At 42.0% G+C, this 15,664-nt stretch overlaps 1 protein-coding gene across 2 annotated transcripts in view; it reads right to left on the bottom strand.

The window, feature by feature from the left end:
- Nucleotides 1-15,664, bottom strand: part of SNX17 (sorting nexin 17) — a 1,062,675-nt gene that overhangs the window by 560,299 nt on the left and 486,712 nt on the right. The window lies entirely within an intron of this gene.

Genomic DNA, 15,664 nt, shown 5'->3' with positions numbered 1-15,664 from the left:
TTATAATTAATGGGGTTTTTTTTTGGGGGGGGGGGTAACTGATACAGTTTATACTGATAAATGTACATATTTCCATTTCTAATGCTAAGCCAACTCAGTTAAATTCTGATACATTGTGTTCCCCCCTTCTTTACACAAATGGAACATCATTAAATTTTGCAAACTGTCATACTATACTAGAAATGCAGTTTCAATGGGATACAACTTGAGACTAAAATAAACATTACAGTTATATCCTCTTATGGATCAAAAATGCCCTGCGTGTTTGTGTGTGTGTGTGTGTGTGTGTGTGTGTGTGTGTGTGTGTGTGTGTGAGTGAGGGGGGACTTGTTCCACACTTAGTAAAAACTGCCCTAGTGATTATGCACACACTCTCAAATTAAAAATATTTTAATTTACTTTTTCATTTGTTTTTTTTTTTCTGAGAAGGACCACTCTGGCATCTTATCTGCCACAGTCTTTTTTGGGGTTATACTCTTAAAATAATCCCTTAACATACAAAACTCTGTACCAGTTTGAATAGTGGCAAATTTCAGAAACACATTCAATGTGAATTCCTTTTTCAATCTACAGCAGTGATATTGAATGCGACTAAAGCTATCGCACAGCAAACTTGACAAACTTCTCTTTTATTCTCACTTTTAGCTTTTGTTTTGAACTTTGATAAATGCCTATCAAAAATGAAAGTCAGTGTTTTCACTGGATATATGGTGGTAGTTTTTACAAGAGTACATTTCCCACTCAAACAGCTTCACACAATGCAATGAAGGACATGGTGTACTGCCACACTTTTTGTTTATAAGGGAAAAGCTGAACAGGGATACAACTAGCAAATAGCAAATATATATACAGGGATGGCACAGTGAATAGTGTTGTTGCCTCACAGCAACAAGTTCCCCGGTTCGATTCTCGGCTGGGATGCCTTCTGTATGGAATCTGCATGTCCTCCCTGTGTTCATGTGGGTTTCTTCCGAGTGCTCAGATTTCCTCCCACATTCTAAAGACATGCAGTAAGTGGACTGGACACTCTAAACTGGCCATAGGGGTGTGTGTGTGTGTCTGTGTCTGTGTCTGTGTCTGTGTCTGTGTGAGAGTGTGATGTAGATGAATTACAGCAGCAGGGCTAGCCACCTGGTGGTGTAAACCTTGGCTCTAGCCGACTGTCGCTGTTGAAGTGATACCCTGACCTCATGTGCAAAAAAAATGGGAAAGGGGGGTGGGGGTTGGGGATGGATGGATGGATGGATGACCTCTCTGACAGACTCAGTTTTTTTTAGCATATGACTGCTCACATTAATTCTACCCATGTAACTGCTGTACTACGCAGAAGAATCCAGTTTATGCTTTGGACAGCTAGGATTTATGTTGTCAAACCATTTGCCGAACTACCTTCAGTGAACATTACAGTGATTTTTTTTTTTTACGGGGGGGGGGGCAAGCCCCCCTGCACCCCCCAAACTTGCATATACCAACTCCAAGGACGCACAACAGTGAAGAAAAAGGCAAAACTAGTTTCGGCAAACAGTCTTCACTTTTTTGCATTTACCAAAAGTACCTTCCAAGTGACATACTCCTAGACAGCTATTGTGCCTCTTGTCACATGTTATCACTCTGCTCTTTGGAATCACAGTCAGCACACTTGTTGTGTCTTCTTTCACTGAGGCTTGCCACACCACAAAATGGATCTCATTTTGAGAGTTCTTACCAACAAAGATGCTGTGTGTCCAAATGTCTAACCTGTGTCTCAGAACTGTGACATTAAACCTGTCCTGCTAGGTTTACGGTTCCAAAGAATTCTGCTATTACCTCCTACAGATGAAGGACAAGTTCTGGCCTATAGAAGAAACAATCCAAAAGTATCGCATAGCACCACTCAGAAATAGAATCCAAGAAATTAATTGCTGTCTCCTCAATGGTAAACTTTGTCACAGGCTGTTCATGTTGTGGGATGCTGCTCAGAGTCGTTCCAGCTACACAGACTAAAGAGTTCTGCTCGGCTAGACAGACTGTAGACTTTTGCCTATGGAAGGTCCTGTACCATGGACATAGGAGAGCAGATTTGCTGGTATCAGCTGATTTTCACCTAGTTCATATGCTTTTAAGGCAAACAGACATTTTCACAAAGATGTACTGTTTGAAACTAAGTTTGCCCTTTGAAAAAGTGATGTTTTATAGAAATGTCTCTTCCCTGTGTGTGCAATACAGATTTCTTTCAAGAAACAAGTGAATGGATTTATTTACTCATTTTAGTCTAAAGGATGGCTCTTATGATGTCACTGTTGAAGTGTGGGCATTTCAAACTGCAGAGAAGGCAATTTCTGATCATGAGCTGATGAAAGCTCAATGTTATTTGCAAAGGGTTGTTAATTAACCAGTCGCTGGTTCTTGATGAACCCTGTTAACAGAAACATGATGAATTTTCACTGTGCAGAATACCTTTTAGTTTCAAAAGTGGTAACTGATCTGAAGCCTTCCATGCCACATGACTATGTCTTATAGAAATATTTAGAAACATTCTAGTTCCATATTGGAAAATAATTCAGTGATACCCCTGGGGTTACTAATGGAATCAAACGACTCACTATACATGTCAGGCAAATGCCATCTAACAGAATATTACATTATAATGCAAAGAAAAATACAACAGTGTAAACTGTAGCAGTCATCTAAAATGAGAGGTCACTACAAAGGTAGATCAAAATTTGCAGTTTGCTCATCTTATATTTCCTTCTTTCTGGCTGGATTTTTCAAACTGCTCAGATTAATGCTAGTCTCACACCTCTGAAGATGGAGAGAGAGAGTTGGTACATATAAATCCAGCATTACTGTGTGCTCTTTTTCTTATTTTATTATTTTATTTATTTATTTTACATTTGTTAACCGGGCTAGTCTAGCTGGATATATTTCCATTTTCAGTAGAGGTCCGGGGAGAAAAGCTCCACATATAGAGATCAGAGATATATCATGAGCTCAATTAACAGATTACAGGCTGGTAGGACTTAGACAATGAATATTGTTACCCAAACAAGAATAGGACTTAAACATTTCTAGACAATCTAAATGACATCATAATGAATATTATTACATAGTTTAAAACAAGAAAAAAAAAAAAAAAATGTAAGACCAAGGAAAGAGAAATGTACATTGTTACTAAAAAGGAAAGGAGTTTAACTTTCTGGACAATCTAAATAACCTCATATTGAACATTATTGCTTATTTTAACAGCAAGTAGAGAAAGTGGAAGACCAAGGAGGAAAGAGAAACAACAATAGAGAGAGAGAGTAGAGTTAAAAGAGATACAAGTTTACTGGAAAAGAGTCATAGCCAATAAGGAGGAGAGATGTATGAGAGAAGTATGTAGGGTGGAAGGAAGATTAGGGGAGAAAGGAGGAGGCACAACAGAATAGGGTGAGAAAAGAGGGTTAAGAGGGGAATCAACATTTAGTCAGGATTAGAGCAGGGACACATCCAGTGGCTTCTGAGGTATGTTCTGAGTTTTTGTTTAAACAGAATAGTAGATGGAATGGAAGTAAGTTCGGTAGGAAGTCGATTCCAGTGTTTACCTATGGAGTTTGAGAAGAGGGAGTCACCAGCTAGGTTATTAGATTTGGTTAGGGTAACCAGCAGTTTGCTAGATGAGCGGAGTGAGTTCAGATTAGCATATGGGGTTAAGAGGTTCTTCAGTTCTTTGAGCATGGAAGCCCAACAGCATGTTTACTGTAGACAAATAACTAGTGTCAAGCCAAATTGCTACCTGTACAGTATCTAAAACACTGAGAAACTTATTATAACCATGTAGGGAAGAAGTCATTTTATTTATTTATTTATTTGTAGTTTAACCGGGAAAGTCCATTGGGCCAGAGTGCGCCCTTTCTCAATGGAGGCCCGGGGAGAAAAGCTTATTGCACACACACAAAAAATATCAGCAATTAACACAATATTAATACAAGAAATTGTAGCGTCAACAATAACAGACTTATTACACATTTTTACACAATATAAAAACAGCAGGACTGTAATGGGTGCCATAGATTTTTGAACCATTGAGAGATAGTTGTAAGAGACAGAAGCAGGAGAACAGGAGGGATAGCTAGAATTTTGAGATTATATGTTTGAGTGTATTGTGGATATAGTAAGAAGTTTATGAGAGGTGGGAGCAGGAGCACTCCCACATAGAAGAGAGATAAGTGTGGAGTAGGGTCTTGAAGGTAGAAAGGTTCTGGGTAGTTTTTGTATGTGGGAAGGAAGTAAGTTACATTTCCATGCTAGTGAGAAGGATAATAGAAATTGGCAAGGAGTACGACAGGGTTTATACACTTCAAGAAGGTTCTGTTTATTGGATCTGAGAGATCAGTCAGGAAGGTGCATAGCAAGGATTGAGGAGAGGGAGAGGCACTGAGAAGGCCTGAAGAGGAGTTTATGGGCAATAGAGGGGTGAATGAAAGTGAGACAGTTGGGGAGCTCTAGCCAATTCAGAGAGTGTAAGGAGTCACAGTGGTGACAGGATGACTTGGAGCTTGTAGCAAACTTGGAGATTTTACTGTAGCAGGATGCCAGTTAGCTTTAAGAGCGGCTTGAAGGTTGGTAAGGATAGGTGCCCTGTACATGAGAGAGGGGAAGAGGTAAGTGGTAGTGAGGCTAGTTGAAGAGATTAGATAGAGGCTAGTTGTGGCGGTACAGCATGCCGAGTTTCTGGTGAGTTTTATGTTTGAAGGTGAATGTCAAACCTTAGATGTTCATCAATAAGAACTCCAAGCAGCTTAGTGTGGGGGACTACTTCAAATGGGTTATGTTTTAGCTTTTTATAGAGAAAGAGTTTGTCTATAGTGAAGTTTTTAGATGGGTTAAAAACCATAACTTTGGTTTTGGATGCGTTAAGGGCTACATGGTAGTTTAGCATCTAAACCTTGGTGCTACTAAAGGTGGTCTGAGTTACTTGCCTGAGCTTAGGGAAAGATTCAGCAGAGCAGATGATAGTAGAGTCGTCTGCATATTGGACAAGTTTAGCATTTGGGATGCAAGGATGGAAGTCCTTAATGAAGATAATGAATAATAAAAGGGCCTAGGGTAGAAACTTGGGGCACACCTGTGAGAGTGTCAAGGTAGGAAGAGGTACAGTTGTTCCATTTAACAGCCTGTTGCCTATTTGAGAGGTAACTGGAAAACCAATTGATAGTTGGGGAGGAGAGATTAAGGTGCAAGAGCTTTGACAATAGTCTGGTATGGGAAATGGTATTGAAGGCTTCGGCTAGGTCTTAGAAAAGGAAGGCCACAACATTACCAGAGTCTCAGGCATGGTTGATAATGTCAAGGAACGATAAGAGGGCTGTGGTGGTACTGTGGTTGGGTCTAAAACCATGTTGTGTAGGGGTCAGGAGATTATTCTCTAAGAGGTACGATAAGAGCTGTAGGTGAATACAATTTTCAAGGATTTTTGAGATAAGGGTGAGGATGGCTATGGGGCAGAAATTGGGGGATGTCAGTGTTGTTGCTTCTTTTGTGTAGGAGAATTATGAAGGCTTTTTTTCCAGAGGAGGGGTAGATAGGATTCTTGGATGGAATGGTAAATGAGAATAGAGATGGTCTATGTCTAGGTCTATGCCGTCTGCAGCTAACTTTAGAAAGTTTGATGGCAAGTTGTCAAGCGCATTAGAGTATGGTTTTAATTTATTGAGAAGTTTTTTTACAGTGTTAACAGGGATGGGTTTAAGGGAGAAGGGAGGGGGTTGGGTGGTATTGGTGGCAGAAGGAGAAGGGTTGGCGGAGACAGTTGAAGTTGTGAGAGAATTCTTAGGGAAAGATGTGGTGAGCTTGGCTATAGAGTCAAGGAAGAAGGAGTTAAAGTTAATGGCTATGGTATGATCTGAAGTGCTAGGGTTAGGGCAAGGGTCGTCTTTTCTGCCAGGATTAAAGGAGGGCAGTGATACTGCTCCAAAATTTCTTGGGGTTGGATTTATAATTATTTTGGAGTTTGAGTAGTAGGATTTATGGCAATATGTTTTTTTTTTAACTATGTTATGCAGTCGTTTATATTTGTTACGAGATTGTGGGGTTTTGAGCTTTTGGTGGAGTTTCCACAATTTATCATGGATGTGCATAAGCGTTTTAGTATCTTTGGAGAGCCATGGGGCAGTTTTTATTTATTTAAGTTTGATGACCGGGGAAGCCATAAAGAGCCTGTTTTCAGTGGAGTCCCGGGGAGAAAAGCTCCAAGACATTACATTTAAATGTTACAACAGAAAAAAGTACAGTTGTGTACCTACCATAAATGTAGATATTCGAGTGTATTCACTGTTGCAGTCATTTCACTTGGGTTATCTTGGGTTATCCTGCTGGCAGGCTACCCGCAGTCGGCCTGAATTCCAAAGTCTTGGTCCAGTGTCAGTTGCTGTCGCCTCTTCCCTGACGTCAGTGCACCAGGGGAATAAAAGATGCAGCCGACACCATTTTCTTCAGTTTTTCTTGCCCCAGATGTCAGGTGCCTCCACAATGTTAGGCTAAAAATTATGCCAATAAATATGCATGCACTAAAGTAAACATTTCCTTCATCTAACAGCAAATACACCACATAGGTTGTATAGGATAGAGAATTACAGATAAGTCCCAGCAAAGAAAAGGGGGATGGTGGGAGGGTAACCTGGACTGCAACAGTGAATACTCTCGAACATCTACATTTATGGTAGGTACACAGCTGTAGTATGTTCATCGTGTTTCACTGTTGCAGTCATTACACTTGGGTTGAATCCCAAAGCTGAGGTTGGGTGGCGGGATCTAAATAGGATTAGGAGGGGCTATAAGGCCCTGCAGAACTGCAGTGGCAAAGCCTGCTCTGGATTTAGAGTAGAGAGGTAAGTGGTAGTGCTTGGTAAAAGTGTGCACTGAACTGCAAGTTGCAGCCTCTAAAATGTCTTTGGTTGGTACTCCTCTGAGGAAGGCTGCCGAAGTGGCTGCTGCTCTGGTTGAATGTGGCCTAATGCCCTTAGGCACTGATTTGTTATGTTGTGCATAGCAGAAACGAATGCAGTGACCTATCCATTTTGAAATAGTCTGCTTAGAGACAGCTTTTCCTTGTGATCCTGCAGCATGTGCCACTAAGAGTTGCTCAGTCTTTCTGAAAGCTTTAGTTCTGTCCAAGTAGAAGCATAGCTGTCTATGTCCAAAGAATGTAGGAGTCTCTCACCCTTATTCTGAGGGTTTGGATAAAAAGTAGGCAAATGTTTGGTTAAGGGCCACACTGGACACTACCTTAGGCATAAATGTTGGGTTCGTCCTCAGAGAAACCCTGTCTGGATGGAAAATGATAAAAGGTTCCACAGCCATGAGTGCCTGTAACTCAGACTCGTCTTGCACATGTTATTGCTAGGAGCAGAGCTGTTTTCCATGATAAGAACTTTATCTCAGCTGTATTGGATGGCTCAAATGGCAGCAGTGTGAGTTTTTCCAAGACATAGTTGAGGTCCCATGCAGGTATTGGTGCTCTCCTTGGGGGTCTTATATTTTTGGCCCCGCTGAGTTACTGCCTTAGCAATGGATGAGAAAAAATAGGTGGTTCCATATTGTAATGAGATGAAATGGCAGAGGCATGGATTTTAATTGATGAAAAGGATAGGCCTTCGTCCAGCATCTCAGTTAGGTATTGTAAAATCTGAGGAATATTTGGTACAAACGTGTCAATTCCTTGTGCCTGATTCCAAACACAGAATCTCTTCAATTTTTCTGCATAAGATTTTCTGGTACTGGGCCTCCTGGCCTCCAAAATAACATCCATCACTGCTTCAGAGAGAGGTGTGTTCTGAATGGCTACATTATCCGCCATGCTGCCAGATTTGGGGTACTGAGTTGGCTGTGCAGGATCCAATTGTTTTGTTGGGTCAGTAAGTGAGGAATTAGAGGTAATGTCCAGGCTGGGCCTTGAGACAAGCTCTTTAGGATTGGGTACCAGTGCTGGCGGGGCCAATCTGGGGCAATCAGAATCATTTTTGGCTTCTCTTGACCTTTAGGAGTACCTTGGGGAGGAAAGGCAGAGGAGGAAAGGCATAAACTGTTAGGGTTTCCCAGCTGAATGATAGAGCATCCACTTTCCATGCTTGCTTGTGATAAGTCCTTGTGCAGAATCTCTGTAGTTGGCAGTTGTGGGGGGAGGCAAATAGATCTATGTCTGGGCATCCCCATTCCTTTGTTATCATGCTGAAGACATGGATCCGTTTCCAGTCATGGGGATCTGTGAGGTTTATGCTTAATTCATCTGCCAGAGTATTTATCTTTCCTGGCAGGAATTGTGCTTGTAGGTGTACTTGATAAGTGAATGCTGTGACCCACAAAGTCATGGCTTGTCTGCAGAGGGGGTAGGAATGTGTGCCTCCCTGCTTGTTTATGTACCACATGACTGTAGCATTGTCCGTCCTTATCAGTAGTTGTCCTGGATGACGTAGATCCTTGAAAGCTGTCAGGGCATTTTGAACAGCTAGCATCTCTTTTTGATTGATATGAAGATGCATTTGGCTTGTGGGCCATGTGCCCTGAATACATTTTCCTGCCATGTGGGCCCCCCAGGCATAATCTGATGCATCTGTTGTTATTGACTGCCTGGCTGTGGGTTGGTTGAATGGCTGTCCTTTGTTGTGGTGACAGGCCTGTGCCCACCATCGAAACTCCTGTTGCAGGCAAGGAAGGAGGGTAATTAATGTTTCCAGGCTGTGGCAATGTTGAGTCCAAACACTTTTTAGATACCACTGTAGTTTGCTCATATGCAGTCTGGCATATGGAATTAGCAGAATGCAGGATGCCATGAAGCCAAAAGCCTGCAGAATTTTTCTTGCAGATAACTGGGTCTTTGTTGCCAACATTTTGAAGTAAGAAGTCAGTTGCCTTTGTTTGTCTGGCGTGAAATAAGCCATCTGGACAGTTATATTTAAGCTTGCACCCAGGAATATTATCTCTTGAGAGGGTACTAGTTTTGATTTCTTTTCGTTTACTGTGTACCCTAGTCAAATTAATAATCTTTTTACAAACACCAGATGTTTTAATAGAATGTCCCTGTTCTCTGCTTGAATAAGGCAGTCGTCCAAGTAAGGATATATTTGAATTCCTCTTTCTCTGCAAAATGCAATTACTGGTGCCAGGCATTTTGTGAAGACCCTGGGCGCAGAATTGGTAGTGCATTGAGCCAGCTATGAATGTGAGGTATCTCCTGCAAGACTGTCTGATTGGTACATGCAGGTATGCCTCTTTTAGGTCCAAAGTTACAAGCCAAGCCAAGCCTTCTTGCCCAGTATGGGCAGAAGCTGCTGCAGAATCAACATTTTGGAACGTCCAGAAAAGTGTTTAGAATAGACAGGTCCAGTATTAGTCTCCAGGTTTTGTCCTTTCTGGGTACCAAGAAAAGCCTTGAGTAAAATCTTTGTCCCTGCACTTGCTGTGGTACTTGCTGGATGGCTCTCATGTCCATGAGGGATGAAACTTGTTTGTGCGCCTCTGCCCATTGATTGTATGGCAGGTCTGGCATACCCTTTTGCCCTTGGCAGGGTGTGAAAGTGGAACCTGTAACCCTGGGACACTATATTCAAGACCCATTTGTCCTGGGTGATCCTGTGCCAATTTTGAGAAAAAAGTGCTAGTTTTCCCCCCAAGGGGGCTGCCAAAAGATAAGTGCTTGGTGCTGGTAGAGGAAAGTCATTGGGACTGTTACCTGTATGGCTGTGATTTGTCTTCTCCGCTTTTAAAGGTAGAAGCGCCCTACTGTTTAGGCCTGTATGAGCCCTGGGGCTGGGATCTGCCTCTGGGGCGTCTGTACCTGCCTCTTTATAGCCTGTCTGACATTGGAAAGGACCAGTTTTTTGTATGCCAGTTCCTGCTAAATCTGGGTGGCTGCACCTGTAAGAAATCCTTTACTGTTTGCATAGATTTCGTCTTGTCCTCCATTTTCTTCAACACCTCCTCTGCTTTAACACCAAATAAAGTATCATGCTGTAATGGAGCATCTAATAATTTTGCTTTAACATGATTAGGCAGATTCTGTTCCTTTAACCAAGCATGCCTCCTAATGACAGAACCCGTAACTGCGGCCCTGCAAGAGGCCTCCAGAGAATCAAAACCACATTGCAATGTATGATTTCCCACTTGTTCAGTTGCATGCAATAAATCCTGCATTTCCTTATTTTCTGCACAATCAGAATTAGTCAACATTTTCTGTTTAAGCAGTGACATTAAGTATTGCTGATATTTAAGCATATGAAATTGACAGTTTAAAGCCCTCACAGCCAAAGTAGCAGAAGTGTAAACCTTTTTTCCCCCCATCTGTCTAGTGCCCTTGAATCCCTATCAAAGGGAATAGGGTTTTTTGCAGTTGAAGCCTTGACCCCTTTGGGACCCTGAGAAATGGTTTCTGGGTCAGCAGCAGGGTTTTTATAAAGAAATGAATCCGGAACCCTGAAGTATCTGTCTGGTTTAACAGGGGCAGGGGGTAGAGTCAGGGGAAAAGGCCGGACTCTGAAAATACATCAACCACAATGTCTACCACAGGGGGAATAGCAAGAGGCCTGTGCTGAGGTAGTAAAAGAAAATCTCTAAGCCTTTTCTTTGATTCTGAGTAGTCTTGGCTCTCCCAGTGGAAGTGCTCCCTCATGGTATGCAGGGTTTCCCCAAAAGAATAATCCTCAGGAGGAGAGGCAGAAGGGATAGATTATTCAGCATCAGAATCCTCATAGGGAGGAAGAGAGTATTCCTGGTCAGAGGAAATGGAAACCTGATCTGAAGATTCATGTTCTGTCTCTTGCCTAGGCCTCTTATAAGGAGGGGGATGGGAACCCCTGATCAAGGTCATTAGGTCTTCGTCCATTTTGAGCATCTGTTTTTTAGGCATGGACGTCTGTCCAGGAGAATGCTGTACTTGTTTCTTTGTCTTTAGAGCTGCTTTAGTCTTTGCCTTTGAAGCTGAGGTTGGCTTAACATATAACTGTGTAGGTCTGAAAACACCCTCAGAAGCCGATGCCTGCTCAGCGGCTCCGGACCCATCTGAGGGGATAGTTTCTGAGTGTCCAATACCTTGAGTATCCAGAGGCCTAGTTGGCTCTATGTGGGAGTCGGCAACAGCCTGTGGCTCTGAGGCAGCAGGCATCAGGAGCTGCGAAAGCGCCTCATTAAGAACCGGCGACTGGCTTAGCGATAGCCTCGTCGGTTTTGGACCTTGGATGCCTGTCCTTTTCTTTTTCCTTGCGCTTTTTGTAAACTCCGGTTGTTTGGCTGTTCTGATGGCATTATTTAATTGAATCTTCGGCCAAAGTAATGAAAGGCAAAATCGTACAGACGCTTAATAGTGCGTTGGTTAAATCTAGCGCAAAACCAACAGCTAGCAACATTGTGATCAGGGCCTAGGCAAGGAATACAGTAAGAATGAAAATCCTTAGGAGGCATTTGCTTCCCACAAGAAATACAATTGTTAACTTTTTCTGACATCGGTCTGGAGCAAGAAAAAAAAGATTCCCCAATGGGGTACTTAGCTTTAATGAAGACTTCGGATCTGAAATTAGTCTCTAAAAATCTCAGGAGTCGGCCGACCAGCACTTGCGAATTGCTTTTGCTTCGGGCACCACGCGCCAAGAAAGACTAAAGAAAATGACGCCGACTGCATCTTTTATACCCCTGGCGCACTGACATCAGGGAAGAGGTGAGAGCAACCAATGCCGGACCAAGACTTTGGAATTCAGGCCGACTGCGGGTAGCCTGCCAGCAGGATAACCCAAGTGTAATGACTGCAACAGTGAAACACGATGAACATCAATAGTTCAAACAGAAAGGTTAAACATTAAGTTATAAGACCTTAGTAGATTAACATTTAAAAATATAGTTACTCTTTTAGTTCTCAAAGGGGCAAAGCTATTTAATACATTGATGAACAAAGAAATGACGTAAGTAACAGCACTGTAGAGGGGAAGAATTTTCAGAGGGTTCCAGTTCATTTATTTTGAGCGGTCTGAGAAGGACTGAGTATTAAAGTTTGTGAGGGTGCAGGTTGTGATGGAGTTATGTTGTAGTTTTAGGGGGAAGGGGAGCGAATTGCAAAAGCAGGTAGTTGGTCACTTAGGGAGTTGGGCAAGACACCACTGTCAGAGATGTTGTTGGGGTGGGAGACTAATATCCAATCCAGAATAGTGCCTGAAGAGTAGTCTTTAGTGGGTCGGGTAGGGAAGTTAATTAATTGAGAGAAACCATATAGGTTTATACTATGGGAGGTAGTGGTTGAGTGTATAGAAGACCAATTAATATTAACATCTCCTAGAATGATTGTTTCATTACAAATATTTGCGGAGAACCAAGAAAGAATATCTTCAAGGATGGAGATATTGTTTCCAGGCAGAATGTATAGGGCAGCTATGACTATGTTTTTATGTTATTAATCTTTAGGAGGGCCAGGGTTATTTTGGCTATGGTGAGTTGGGGTATAGGGCATTCCTGTTAAGACAGGAGGAAAAAACTATGGTTACACCACCTCCTTTCTTATTGGTTATGTCATTTCTAATAATTTTGTAGTTGGGGGGGGGGGTTATTTCAAAGTCGTTTAGGTGAGGCTTGAGCAGAGTTTCGGAAATGGACAGAATATCAGGGTGGTTATGCGACAGCCATGCATGAAAGTTGAGTAGTTTGTTACAGAGGCTTTGGGCATTAAGAGTAGCTAAGAGGAGGGACTTGTGGGAAGTGAGTGAAGGAGGTGGAGTGGAGATGATCTTATGGCTGGCAGGGGGTCTGGGATTAGGGTGAATGCCCCCAGAAAGCAGGACAGATATTAGGTCAAGAAGTAAGGATAGTAGTTCTTTAGAGGCCCTAGAATTTGAGGTGAGGGGAATAAAGGAGTGATAGGGAATATGAGAGGAGGGGTTTGTTTTAGAGGTCACAGGGATCTTTCTGTTAAATAGGAGACAGTTATTGAATTGACAGAGGTGAGGAGAAATGTAGGCTAAATAGATGGGTTCTTTCTTGGGGTGGGAAGAGGTTGTGTGAAGGGGTGGGGAATATGAAAATTAGGGAGATAGAAGAATAATGAGTAATGAATTAGGTGTAGTGTGCATAGCTGGTATACAGGTTGTGATGGGGGTAGGTTATGGCATAAGAGGGAGTGGTAGTAGTTGACCAGGTGTAAGTTGTAGTGCAGTAAAGGGGGTTTGGTAGTTGGAAGGAGGAGTGAAACAGTTGAATGTAGGTGGAATAATTAATAACAGGGAGGAGAGGAGCATGCAGAGAGGGAGGTTAGTGTGTAGCGTTAACAGGCTGTAATGAAAAGAGGGTGTGGTTTTGTGGTTATAAAGCTAGAGACAGTGGGGATGGGTGGTAATCGGGGGCCAAGTAAGGGAGCGGAGTGAGCTCGGAGTGAACTGGGGGCAGGGTAGGGGAGCGGAGTGTGCCCAGAGAGAAGCAGAAGTGAATGGAGTGGGGTAGATCCCATTGCAGAGTAACCGCAACAGAAACAATCAATGCACAGAAGGCAAGTCAAGGTAAGGTCTGAAAAGGTTGAAAGGCACTAAAGAAAGAAAGCAGCAGTGAGGAAGGGAAATAGCAGCAATATGGTAGTAGAATGGTGGGAAAAGACACACAGATAGGTGGAGGTGCAACAGCAGGAGCAAGGGAGAAGAGGGGAAAAAATGAAGACAAAGATACTGTCAGCCACCAGAATTAAGGATGAGCAACAAGGGACAAAAAAGACAACATTTGTGGCATACAACAGGGGCAGAGAGGGAAGCAGAAATGAAGAGGTCCTATCTGAGAGAGGAGTGTGGCAATGGCTTTGTCTGAGAGGATCAGGGGGACATCTAGACTCTAAATGATGGGCTATAAGCACGTGGCTACAACAAACCTGGATGTATCAGCAGTTATGAAAAGGGGGAGAGAAGGAAGATTACCTGAGCATGGTGGTGTGCATACAGCCTTTTCTAGGGTAGTACGTGTACAATTAAATAATCTAGGAGGTGAACATACTTTAAGTTAACAAGAGTTTGAAGAGTTACAGCTAAAGCAGGGGGTAGGGCCTCTGGAGTGATCCAACATGGTGGCTGTTTAATTAGCTGGCTCTGTAAATATTGGCAATAACCCTAAGGAATAAGGAAAAAGAGTAGGATTAACTATTAACCGTAGAACGCAGTTGGGAATATACGAGTAAATACCAGAAGGCAGAGGAAAGAGAAGGTGATCTCAGCTTACTTTAAACTAAGGCTGCTGTTCGATTAAAGAAATTTAATCATAACCGCTTGATTAAAGTTTTTAAGTAAAATTAACCGAGTATCAATCAAACTTTTTTCCTTCAAACATATTACTCTAGCATTTTGATTGCTTCTAACGCTGTATAAAAAATAAGATAAAACAAGACACTGATGTTGTGACTTGCTTTATTTTTTCAGACACTTGCTTAAGCCGACCGGTTTATTTACACTGTTTGGTTCAAGGGATGTTCTTTTTTACTGACAACATATCCAGACACCGAAAACAAGCATTCACGAGGGATAGTAGTGGCTGGGGATGCTAAATATTTTCTGTCTAAATTAGCCAGGATTGGATAATTGTCCTCATGTAGCTTCCACCACTGCAGTGGATTAGAGCCAATGTCAATTTATTTTTCAAGTCTGTATCACTCAACACCTGCTTTCTCAGAGGAGGAGGAGGAGAGAGGCATTAGTGGCTCATCTTCAGAGTCTGATGAAGGTTCATGCATTTGCATTCACTTTCTGTGTGGTTCTTCTTCTTGTTGATGTTCATCATGTTGATCAGAATTTTCCACAAGAACTTCTAGCTCTTGTCAAACCTGGTCTCTTTTATCCTTTTGCAAGCATTAAAGATTTTTGAAATGTGGGTCCAGATGTGGCAATGAATTGCTACGATGACATTTAAACTATTTACTGCAAAATTTGCAGACCACAGTATCACTAGTTTTAAAAATAAACTTTCCATTCAAAATTGTTCTTTCACCTTGGTTTCCATTTTGAACCAACTTCCATTTATCACTCACAAAAGGAAGACCAGAAACAACATGGGAAGCGATCAAGTGAATTTGACCCCGATGACCTGCGACTACAATAGACAGATTCATTTGGTGCTGCTTACTTAAAGCGTGAACCCAGGTCAAATTATTCTGGAATTATATAACGCACCGGTGACACCTTTTCTATGTTCCATAATCAACTCTTCATTATCTGTATTACTTCCAGATATTTTTGCTTATACTACAGGTTCATAGATGTTTACTAGTTACTCAAATTAACCGGGAATTAAATAACGCATGTAGGTATTGCATTAAAAAAATGTAATCACACAAATTTTCAATGGGTTAATCGGAAACGTTAACAACAATTAATCCGCAGCCCTACTTTAAACCAGACTATCAGTCTCCCAGTTTTCTTTCCTGAACCAGAGAACAGGGGAGAAAGGATTCTTCACTCAGGCAGCTCAGACAACACCTAGACAAAACTCAACCTTTTGGGAAAGTTGACCAGCTGTTTGTTTCCTAAGAACATTAGTGGAAAGGACAACCTGTAACAGATCTGACTATTTCTACACAGTTATCTCAAGCTATTACTTTTTGTTATTCTCACCATAGTAAGCCATTTGCATGCACGGTTACAGCTCAGTCAACAAGGACAGTAGCTTCTTTGGTGGCTTTCTAGAAAGGGGTGAACTCTAG

The sequence above is a fragment of the Protopterus annectens genome, chromosome 2.part0 (assembly GCF_019279795.1).
Source record: "Protopterus annectens isolate FY-2018-M chromosome 2.part0, PAN1.0, whole genome shotgun sequence".
Lineage (NCBI taxonomy): Eukaryota > Metazoa > Chordata > Ceratodontiformes > Protopteridae > Protopterus > Protopterus annectens.
Note: the sequence above shows the minus strand (reverse complement) of the source record. Positions and strands in the feature narration are given on the sequence as shown.